The following is a 12245-nucleotide window of genomic DNA, read 5'->3' on the forward strand; positions in this document are numbered from 1 at the left end:
GATGATCCACCTCTTTGTCCGCTTGGGAGGGCTAACTCGGATAGGTCAGATACGAGGGAAACAGCCCAACCCGTTAGGCCGAAGTGTTTTGTCACGACCCAAAATCCACTAAGGGTCGTGACGGCGCCGGACACTGCTGTCAGGCAAGCCAACTAAAATACTTAATTAGATTCCAATATAGACAATTTTAAAAACCCAGATTTTCCTTCTAATTTCATAAGTAAAGAGACAACTGCTTCAATTCAAATTAAATAATAGGCAGTTAATACAAAATATTTTAAAACCATCCCAGAACCCGGTGTCACAAGTGCATGAGCAATTTCTAAGAAATAATATAGTACAACATCCGTCCGGAATACAATGGACAGAAAGTAAATACAATATACTGGAAGGGACTATACTAGCTGCGGGCCGCCTCGAATAATGCAACTCACCTAGTCCCCGAATCATCCGTGCTGCTACGCCTAGTAGGCCACTAGAGTTACATATACCCGTGCAACAAAAATGCACAGAAGTGTAGTATGAGTACGAAAATAACGTGTACTCAATGAGTATCCCGTCTAATCTCGAAGAAGTAGAGACAAGATGGTCGACTTCGACACTTACTAGTGGTCCAATAATGATGTCAATAATTCATTAAATCGTGGACTCTTATAAACATGATTTTTAATCCAATAGGAGGAAACAAGTGAACAATTATTTATTTTATAGGAAGTTTCCCAAAATTCCTTTTCATTATTTATCCAAATATTCTCAATCCGTGAAGAGGCAGTAACAACTTCAATAAGTTCAAGGCAGCAGTACAAGCATGTGCAAATCATGTCGAGGCGTACGGCCCGCTCCAACAGAAAATAAACTGTGCACTGCCGAGGGTCGAACGGCGCGAACCATAGATGCATCTATTACCCCGCTCGCGAACTATCCATGCGACGCGGTCAACATGAAATAAAAAAATCCCCCTGCTCGCGAATTATACGTGCGACGCAGGATCACATAGAAATACATGCTCAGATAGCCAATTAGGAATTTATCAGGGAATATTTATTCAAATAAAAGCCACTTTCTCTTTTAACAATTTAAGAGAAGAAGTTTAATCCTTTTTGAAATTATTTATTAATTCGATGTGGTTTAAGCAATTCGAGCTGTCAATAAGTTTACAATTATTCGAGGTATAACATGCTTTTGGGTCCTAGACTACCCGGAAAATAGCATAATAGTAGCTACGCACGGACTCTCGTCACCTCGTGCGTACGTAGCCCCCACAAATAGGAGCACATAACCAATTAATTCACCTATGGGGACAATTCCCTCTTACAAGGTTAGAAAGGAGACTCACCTCGCTCCGAAGATCCATAACCGGCATTCCACGGCCTTCCGAAGACTCGAATCGATGCACAACGCTCCAAAACTAGCCAATAATTATGTAAACCCATTAATATATGCTAAGGCACTCATTATAATCCAATTTATAAAAATTCCTAACCCCGATCGAAAAGTTGACAAAAACGCCCTCGGGCCCACGTGCCCGGAATCCGAAATTTTTCGAAGATAAAGTTTACCCATTGCCTCACGAACTCAAATATATGATTTTCTCTAAATTCCATACCCAAAATCGTGGTCAAAATCCAAGAATACTAGTTTTCTAGGTTTTCCCTCAAACCCCAAGTTTTCTACCATTTTCCATGTCTAAATCCATATATAAACCTTGTATATACTCTAAACTAGTAGAGATCACTTACCTCATGATTGGTGATGAAAATGGCACTCCAAAGTTGCTCCAAAATCGGCTCCCATGGAAGAAATAAAGTGAAAATGAGCCAAACTTCGATTTTTAAAAGAACCCCACTGCCTCCAGTAGTTTCCGCATCTGCGGAAAAATGACCGCATCTGCGGTTATGACAGCAACCAGCACTTTTTCCCGACATGGAAATGAGCATAACTCCCTCATACGATGTCCAAATTTGACGATTCGTTTTGCTATGGCTCCATAATTATGATACGGATCTAATGGTTCAATAAAAACTTAATTTGGAGCTCATTTGCTTAATGTGGTACCCCTTTATTTCCAAAGAAACGACGTTGAAACATCAAATAAGAGCGCGATACAACCCGAAACACACCCGAGGCCCCCGGGACCCCGTCCAATCACACCAACCCACTCTATAACATAACACGGACCTGCTCGAGGCCTCAAATCATACCAAACAACGCTAAAATCATGAATCAACCTCCAATTCAAGCTTTATGAACTTTAGAACTTCAAACTTCTACTTTCGATGCCGAAACCTATCAAATCACGTCCGATTGACTTCAAATTTTGCACACAAGTCATATTTGACATTACGGACCTACTCTAACTTCCGGAATTGGAATCCGACCCCGATATCAAAAAGTCCACTTCCGGTCAAACTTCTCCAAAAACCTTCAATTTTCTATCTTTAGCCAAATGGCTCCAAAATGACCTACGGACCTCCGAATTCACTTCCGATCGCGCTCCCAACTCCAGAATCACTATACGGAGCGACTCCTAGACTCAGAATCCCAAACGGACATCGATAACACTGAAATGAACTTCAAGCAAAACTTATGAAATTTCTTCCAAAATGCTAACTTCCACAATGGGCGCCAAAACACTCCCGGGTCATCCATAACCCGATTCGGGCATACGCCCAAGTCCGAAATCATCATACAAACCTGCTGGAGCCTTCAGATCCCAATTCCGAGGTTGTTTACTCAAAAATCCAATCCTAGTTAATTCTTTCAACTTAAGCTTCCGAAGTGAGAATTCTCTCTCCAAATCAACTCTGAACTTCCCGCAATTCAATTCCGACCACGTGTACAAGTCATAATACCTGAAATGAAGCTGTCATGGCCTCAGACTGCTAAACGCCGCGCTAGAGCTCAAAATGACCGGTCGGGTCGTTACATGTTTGGCCTTTCCTTCTTCGCGCCCGCTCAGGCTTCGCTGACCTATCGTGTGGTAAAATGAAGAAAGTACGAAATAATAGTAAATGGAGCACACCGCAGAAAGATTCTAAATATAAGAAGTCCCCCTTGGATTCGAGAAGATCCCTACCGAGACAACATAAACTCTTCAACGGATCCTCCTTTTTTCAACTAGTAGATCGCCTTTTCTTAAGGTTTCGTACTACTACTCAAGTGATATGTGAATTGCTTAGGAGAAGTTTTTTTAGCGTCTACCGATTTCGCCATATCCCCCTTTCTTTTTGAGATTAGGATCTCATTCTGATGTCATTCCTTTTTCTTTTTCTTTCATTTATACTGGAACCATTGAATTCATTAGATACCGATTCCTATCTCGAAAACGTGTTTTCTCCTCTTTGATTTTCTTAACTATCTTCTATAGGAGACCTTTTTTGGTCCAATCAAAAACGATTTTATCATTTCGGAATCCGCAATTCAATATAGATGGATATATACCCCATCTATATGTCTCTCTTCCTGCCATTTTGCCATTCAATTTGGAATACTTGAACGGTCGATTCTTTTTTTTTTTTTATCTTCACTTTCGCCTGAAAACGGAGGAATGTCTCATTAGTATAGCTAACCATTCNATATATATCACAAGACTTGTGATAAGAGAAAGCCATTTACGCTCAAATCCATTTCTAAAAGAATAGAGTGAATGAGAAAGATAAGGAATTTTGAACCGCTAAGGAAAGGGGGTCGGATAAATAGTTGGGGGGTGAAATAGTCTTTTTGGGGATAGAGGGACTTGAACCCTCACGATTTTTAAAGTCGACGGATTTTCCTCTTACTATAAATTTCATTGTTGCCGGTATTGACATGTAGAACGGGACTCTATCTTTATTCTCGTCCGATTAATCAGTTCTTCAAAAGATCTATCAGACTATGGAGTGAATGATTTGATCAATGAATATTCGATTCTTTCTTCAATGTAGAATCGATTCACACCAATTCTTCTATTTTTTATAGAAAAAATACGGATTCAGGTCATCATTAATCATTTGATATAGTATTCAATACGTATGTATATACGTTTATCCTTCACTTCATTCTTTTTCTTTCTGAAGTTTCGATGTAAAGATTCCTCTACCAACGCATTTAACTCCATTTGTTAGAATAGCTTCCATTGAGTCTCTGCACCTATCCTTTTTTTCTGAATCTTTGTTTGTTTTCGTAAAACAGGATTTGGCTCAGGATTGCCCATTTTTGTTAATTCCAGGGTTTCTCTGAATTTGAAAGTGATCACTTAGTAAGTTTCCATACCAAGGCTCAATCCAATTAAGTCCGTAGCGTCTACCGATTTCGCCATATCCCCCTTTCTTTTTGAGATTAGGATCTCATTCTGATGTCATTCCTTTTTCTTTTTCTTTCATTTATACTGGAACCATTGAATTCATTAGATACCGATTCCTATCTCGAAAACGTGTTTTCTCCTCTTTGATTTTCTTAACTATCTTCTATAGGAGACCTTTTTTTGTCCAATCAAAAATGATTTTATCATTTCGGAATCCGCAATTCAATATAGATGGATATATACCCCATCTATATGTCTCTCTTCCTGCCATTTTGCCATTCAATTTGGAATACTTGAACGGTCGATTCTTTTTTTTTATCTTCACTTTCGCCTGAAAGCGGAGGAATGTCTCATTAGTTATAACTAACCATTCCATTAAACAATTAGAATTTGAAATAAATATAGAATGAGAGATATATATGATATAGAATCAAATATAGAACTGTAATAAAAAATCAAAAGGATTTCAAATGACAAAAAAAGAAATGAAAAAGAACATTTACCATTCAAATTGAAAATGAAAATAAAAGAATATTAACAATATTTACAATCACTATTTAATAATATTAGTATTAGAATTGTGATAAATCGAAATTCTATATCGCTATATTAATCCTTATGTTCTAGAATATTCAATATAATATTGAATAGTTAATAACTAAGATTCCAATTCCAATAGTTTAGTCAATTACTATGCATATAAGATTTCTGTTATGTGGGCCCGCTTAGCTCAGAGGTTAGAGCATCGCATTTGTAATGCGATGGTCATCGGTTCGATTCCGATAGCCGGCTTTTCCCTATTCTTTTTTTTATTCCATTTTTTAGATGATTGATAATGTTCCTTTGAAATCAAAGAATATTGAAATAGCGCCTTCTTCCTTTTCCAAAAGCTATCAATTTATTATAGGAACTTCCAATTATGTCAGGAAAGAATTCTATATATAATAGAAGGGGGTCTGTATATTTATCCAATTCATCCCATTCTTCTTTTCTTTATAGTAATAGTACAAGTACACTATTTCAGTAAACTTCGCTTCATTTAGTTCAGTTTAGTTTTAGTTTAGGTTTATTCTGTAAAATAAAATTCAATAAAAAATAAAATAAATAGAAATAAGAATTAATTCGAAATACTAAATAAGAAATAAGAATAAGGAGTCTTTATGTCGCGTTACCGAGGACCTCGTTTCAAAAAAATACGCCGCCTGGGGGCTTTACCAGGACTAACTAATAAAAAGCCTAGGACCGGAAGTGATCTTAGAAACCAATCGCGTTCCGGGAAAAAATCTCAATATCGTATTCGTCTAGAAGAAAAACAAAAATTGCGTTTTCATTATGGTCTTACAGAACGACAATTACTTAAATACGTTCGTATCGCCAGAAAAGCCAAGGGGTCAACAGGTCAAGTTTTACTACAATTACTTGAAATGCGTTTGGATAACATCCTTTTTCGATTGGGTATGGCTTCAACTATTCCCGCAGCCCGTCAATTAGTTAACCATCGACATATTTTAGTTAATGGTCGTATAGTAGATATACCGAGTTATCGCTGCAAACCCCGAGATATTATTACGGCAAAGGATGAACAAAAATCCAGAGCTCTGATTCAAATTTCTCTCGATTCATCCCCTCATGAGGAATTACCAAACCATTTGACCCTTCACCCATTCCAATATAAAGGATTAGTCAATCAAATAATAGATAGTAAATGGGTCGGTTTGAAAATAAATGAATTGCTAGTCGTAGAATATTATTCTCGTCAGACTTAAACCTCAGACTGAAACCGAGGGTTCGGAAAATTTTCTTCCCTTTAGGCGAAGTAAATTAACCTAAGGTTAAGTAAGATAAATCCGAGTTTGATCTGGATTTCCCCCATTTTTGTATCATAGACCAAGGATCTATTTTCATTCCTTGTCTACTCTTTTCTTTCCAGTATTTTGATTATGATTATTTTTGAGTATTCTATTTTACGCATCAGAGCAATTAGGAAATGAGAATCTATATCTTTAGATCAAAGAAGGGTCTAGCTGTTGGAATAATGGTAACCATTGCTATTTGAGCCCTTGTTGTTAGTAAAATTGGTGAATTAAGCGAAGGTACGAAAAGAGAGGGATTCGAACCCTCGGTAAACAAAAGCCTACATAGCAGTTCCAATGCTACGCCTTCAACCACTCGGCCATCTCTCCTACATAACGATTATGACCCAAAAACCGAGTGAATAGCGAGTCAGTCATAATCCATATTCCGTTATTGGATAGGTATGACCAATCCATTTTAACTGAAATTTTTTCATCAAAGTCAAAGCAAAGAACGATTTCTTTCCTTCGAGGCTCCGGTAAAGATACAATTTTGCGTAAATTGTGAAAAAACATTTGATTCATGTTTGCAAAAGCAACGTTCCCTTTTTTTTCCTGATATTTTTATAACGGATTAATTCAATGAATTAGAACGAATCATTTATCACTGAGCGATCATTTAGGGGCCTTAGCTGGTGATTCGGGCTATTTCCCTCTCGACGATGAAGCTTATCCCCCATCGTCTCACTAGCCGACCTTGACCCCTGTTGTTTTGAGGTCATATCTAGTATTCAGAGTTTGCCTAGCCGGGTCCTTTGGACCCTTCACCCTCCCGCCACTAGTGGAAGCAAGCTAGCCCCCTATGTTTGAAAGTTGGGGGAAGAGTGCATTTCCATCGCGAAAGATTCAATCCAGCCACAACCCTACGGCTACCTTGTTACGACTTCACTCCAGTCGAAGTTCTATATAGCTCTTACGCTTTTACAACTCGTACTATTTTATTTGAAACTTTGTAAAATTACCCATTCAGGGACTTTGGCACTGGACGTTCCCAAAACGGGGACTATCGGGTAAATTCAATATAGTAGACGCCTGTTGGCATTCCAGCCTTCCTTCTCCTTTCAGGGCCTATCCGAAAAAGAATCCAATACTTCTTGGTCATGAATATCTGAACTGGTTGTTTGCTGTTCAAGAATTCTTGTTTAGGCAGTTCATACCATCTATACATAGTGTTTTGATCTACCTTTCCATTCACTCAGATTTCTTTCGTTTCATTGATTTTGTCCGGATCCCACCTTTCCTCCGAAAAAAGGGAAGGAGAAGGATCTTCATCAGTGGATTCCTCTTGTTCCTGTTTAGTCCCCTTCACTTCGGAAGCTCTTTCTATTTCTACATCTCTTTCTTCCTCACTTTCCACCCTTTCTTCAGTTTTTGAGGCTTCTTTCAGTTTCTTAGTAAGAATGGGTGAGGGTATTCTGCCTAAATAGTAGACACAGGTAATAAATAAGAGAATACTAAAGATCCGATATCTGGTTAGGACACAAAGCTTATTTTATTCCTAAAATATCGGATTCTATAACAGCATTCTACCTTTTCGAAGATAGAGCACTCGTGGCACACACAAGCACTAAGGGCTATAGCTCAGTTGGTAGAGCAACTCGTTTACACACGCGCCAATGTTTTTCAAGGGAGTTCATCATACAATCAGAAAAATTGATCTTGTTAAGAAATCGATGTCTTACTCCATAACTTTGAGGGAACCATAGCCTGACAAAGAGTTCGGTCCAATTTGGACGCCTATTTAGGAGGTGCCAAACAAACTCCATCATTGATTTGAGATCTTGATAAGGTGAATACCCAATCTATTCAATGCTAGGCATAATGAGTATAAGGACCTCAAAAAAATCTCTTTTCGTCATATGAACTTTAAGGTGTATGAAGTTTCATATTTGATTTTTTCAGCAGAACGATAGATGGATGCTACAACCGCTATCACTTTGGCTGCAAGGCCAAACTGCTACAGCGAAAGATCCAGTTGATGGTCATGGGAACAGTAGCGATCGGGCCACAAATGACCTACGAAGAAGAAGAATCCTAGAACAAAATGAGAGGTAGCTAACCAACTTCTAGGAGAGACATAATTGACTGCATTGATCTCGGTAGCACGGTAGGGACCTAGAGAGCTGCCTTCGCTTTTGGCGTTCCTTCGTAGATCTCCGAATTTATGATGTGAATTCGGCGGGTCGTCCCCCCTTCCTACGGGTTCCCCCACCGACCCAGTGACACACCAACCATGCCTCTTCTCTTTCTTCGATCATAAAGCCCCCTGATCTGTTTATTTGTCTTTCATCCCCCCTAAATAAGTAAGACCCCGCTCTTTCTAATTCAAAAAAAGAGGGGCGAAGCGCCCGTTTGAAGTGGCGAAGGCCTATGCTACAGTATACCTAGCGGAGTTGGCACTAAACTAATAAGGAGAGCAGAAAGCAGCTAGCCGCCATCAGGAGATCCACGACTTTATGATTAAGATCCGCTTATTCTTTGAGATGACAAAGCTCTAAATAGGTCAATTTTGTTGGAAAATCCAGGTTATAACAATAAATTTAGTTTCCTAATTGCGAAACATTTAATTACTCGAATGTACCAACAGAATCATTTTCTTATTTCTACTAATGATTCTAACAAATAATCATTTTTGGGGTGCAACAAGAGTTTGTATTCTCAAATGATATCAGAGGGATTTGCGTTTATTGCGGAAATTCCGTTTTCTCTACGATTAATATCTTCTTTATCTTCTTTCGAAGGCAAAAAGATTTTAAATCTCATAATTTACGATATTCCTTATAGCGAGTTGCTTATTCTATGGGTGCACAGAGGAGTTCATCTCGGGGGAAGAAGGAAGTAGTGGCTTCTACTCCCATACGAGCGCACACTAATCTAATTGAAATCCGGAAATAAGGAGGAAGCCCTCATTTTGTAATTCTTATCTATTCGTCTTAGCCCTGCTTCGGTGATTCAAACCGGGTTAGGCCCGCTTTTTATAAGTCAATGGAATCTTTATGCTCAAAACCCCGATTCAAGTAGTCATTTATTTGGTACCGCCCAAGGGGCAGGAACTGCCATTCTAACTCTTCTCAGGGGACGGAAGAATATGTTACTGCTGAAACACGAAAGAATTGAAATCTTAGATCAAAACACTATGTATGGATGGTATGAACTGCCTAAACAAGAATTCTTGAACAGCAAACAACCAATTTACCAGAGTGCGTTGCTGCGAATGGGCCTTTCCACGAGATGATTACCTCGATGAGATATTCCCTTCATTCTTCCTCTATGTTGTTTACAGAATCTGATTCTTTTGGGGTTATAGTTGATGGTTGTTTCTGAATTCCATCTCTACTACAGAACCGGACGTGAGAGTTTCTTCTCATCCAGCTCCTCGCGAATAAAAGGATTCAAAAAAATTGAATTTGAATTAAGCTAGAATAGTCAATCTTAAGTTAAGATATATATGTATTTACTGAGTAATACCTTGAACGTGGGATTCTTTGAGATTTCATTCAATCTATTAGTAATTTGTATATCTTGTTTGAATAGATAACTAAACTTTTTAGTTTTATAAATAGAAATCGAAAAAAAAAAAATTGTATTATTATACCAAATCCTTATTTTGTCCTTTATTGTATTGTCCTAAATTTTGCAATAAAAAAAGTTTTCGCGGGCGAATATTGACTCTTTCAATCCCTATTTCATTTGTAGGGTTAACTCGTGACTTCTCAGATCTCCGAATACATGAATTAATCTCTGGTTCGTTCCGCCATCCCGACCAGTGAATCATTAAGATTCCTTTTTCAATAGAATCTTTTGCATTCACAAGTTCCGTCGTTCCCATCACTTCTTACTTAATGGTTAGGTCCGAATTCTACAATGGAGCTCAGAATGAAATTGGTTCTTGAGTCAATCTTCTCAGTCTTTATTGGCTCGAAGCTCTTGATTTTTTGTTCTATTTCTATAAGAAGATTCATTTTATTATGGTATGAATGCGTATTGATGCTTTATTACACTGCCTTTTATGAGATTACTCATAGACCTTACATATTGGAATTTTATATCATTGGTATTCTTTTTCTCTCTTTCTCTCATCCTTCCATTTATCCACATCTTTTTTGTCTATTTTGCTTTACAACTTAGAATCAGATTTCCTTTTTTGTTTATGCAAAAGATTTCAGTTGCTACAAAGATATGACCTATATATCATATCTTGACTGGTTCTTTAGATCCAGATAATGCGAAGTGATGGGTTGGTTATTAGTTCTATAGTTTTTAGTTCATACTATGTGGGCTGGTCTTTTTTAATCCTAACCCTAAAAAACCAACGAGTCACACACTAAGCATAGCAATTATATCAAATGGTCAATCAAATTTTTATTCAACCTTATAGAATTAAGAATTATAAATGTTCCCCTTGATTGATTAGAAAAAGAATGAATTTTTCTTTTTTTGTTCAATCATTGGATAGAAGGGAAAGACAAGTAGTAAAATTATTCCTCGTCTAGAAATATCCAAATTTTGATGCCCAATACTCCATAGATAGTTCGAACTGTATAAGAGCAATAATCAATTTTCGCTCGAATCGTTTGTAGGGGAACCCTACCTTCTCTGATCCATTCGACACGTGCAATTTCTTTTCCGTCGATACGCCCCGCAATTTGTATTTGAATTCCTTTTGTATCCGCTTGTTCTGTTAATTCAATAGCCTTTTTCATTGCTTTTCGAAAGGAAACTCTATTCTTTAATTGTCCAGCTATAAATTCTGCAAGAATATTAGGGTTTCCATAAGGTTTTGCAATTCTTGTGACAGCAATGTTCAGCTTTCGGTTTACACAATTAAATTCTTTTTGTAAGGTCGTTTGTAATTCTTCGATTCCGCGCGGTCGACTTTCTATTAATAATTTTGGGAATTCCCATAAAGATTATGACCTGGNATTCAAAAAAATTGAATTTGAATTAAGCTAGAATAGTCAATCTTAAGTTAAGATATATATGTATTTACTGAGTAATACCTTGAACGTGGGATTCTTTGAGATTTCATTCAATCTATTAGTAATTTGTATATCTTGTTTGAATAGATAACTAAACTTTTTAGTTTTATAAATAGAAATCTAAAAAAAAAAATTGTATTATTATACCAAATCCTTATTTTGTCCTTTGTTGTATTGTCCTAAATTTTGCAATAAAAAAAGTTTTCGCGGGCGAATTTTGACTCTTTCAATCCCTATTTCATTTGTAGGGTTAACTCGTGACTTCTCAGATCTCCGAATACATGAATTAATCTCTGGTTCGTTCCGCCATCCCGACCAGCGAATTATTAAGATTCCTTTTTCAATAGAATCTTTTGCATTCACAAGTTCCGTCGTTCCCATCACTTCTTACTTAATGGTTAGGTCCGAATTCTACAATGGAGCTCAGAATGAAATTGGTTCTTGAGTCAATCTTCTCATTCTTTATTGGCTCAAAGTAGCAGTCTCAGGTCAAAGGAATCATGGAAGAATTTCTTCTGATATTGCGGGCCTGGATTGAAAAGAAGCTGGTGGGCCAAGGCTTAAACTGCTAGACAGAGACGAGCTAGCTGGACTCTTACGTAATTGAGTATAGAACCACTAAAGAAAAAAATCTATTCAATTAGCAAAAAAGGAGAGAGGGGGATTCGAACCCTCGATAGTTCTTTGTTAAAACTATACCGATTTTCAAGACCGGGGCTATCAACCGCTCAGCCATCTCTCCGAAAGACTATTTTTATTTTATTCCTCCGAATAGAACATGGCCATAGGGGTGGATACCCCCACTATCTGTAGAAAGATCTCAGGTGCGAATCCACCGGTCGATCTATCTATCGGTATATAGATATATGATCTCTTCTCTGGATTTACCCGGTGAGCACAACTCTTGCTCGGGTAGGTGGTGCCGGTTTTCGGCAACTTGCTAAATTCCACCATGCAGCGGCCATCGCCTACCCTAATGCTCCTGCTCTGGACCTTACTGCTGGCTTTGAGCTTTCTTGCTTGCTATGCGCCAACTAGCGGAATGCTTTACCGAACAGGAAAGAAGGAAACAAGGATATCCAAAAGAATAGGCCTTGAAGGAAGGCATGAATGAAGGGAGACCAGTCTAAG

At 37.8% G+C, this 12245-nt stretch overlaps 1 non-coding gene across 1 annotated transcript; it reads left to right on the forward strand.

Annotated features, from left to right (window-relative positions):
- Positions 5002-5074, forward strand: TRNAT-UGU. The gene has a single exon. It is a non-coding gene; the product is annotated as a tRNA-Thr (tRNA).

Source organism: Nicotiana attenuata, chromosome 7, assembly GCF_001879085.1.
Source record: "Nicotiana attenuata strain UT chromosome 7, NIATTr2, whole genome shotgun sequence".
Taxonomy (NCBI): Eukaryota; Viridiplantae; Streptophyta; class Magnoliopsida; order Solanales; family Solanaceae; genus Nicotiana; species Nicotiana attenuata.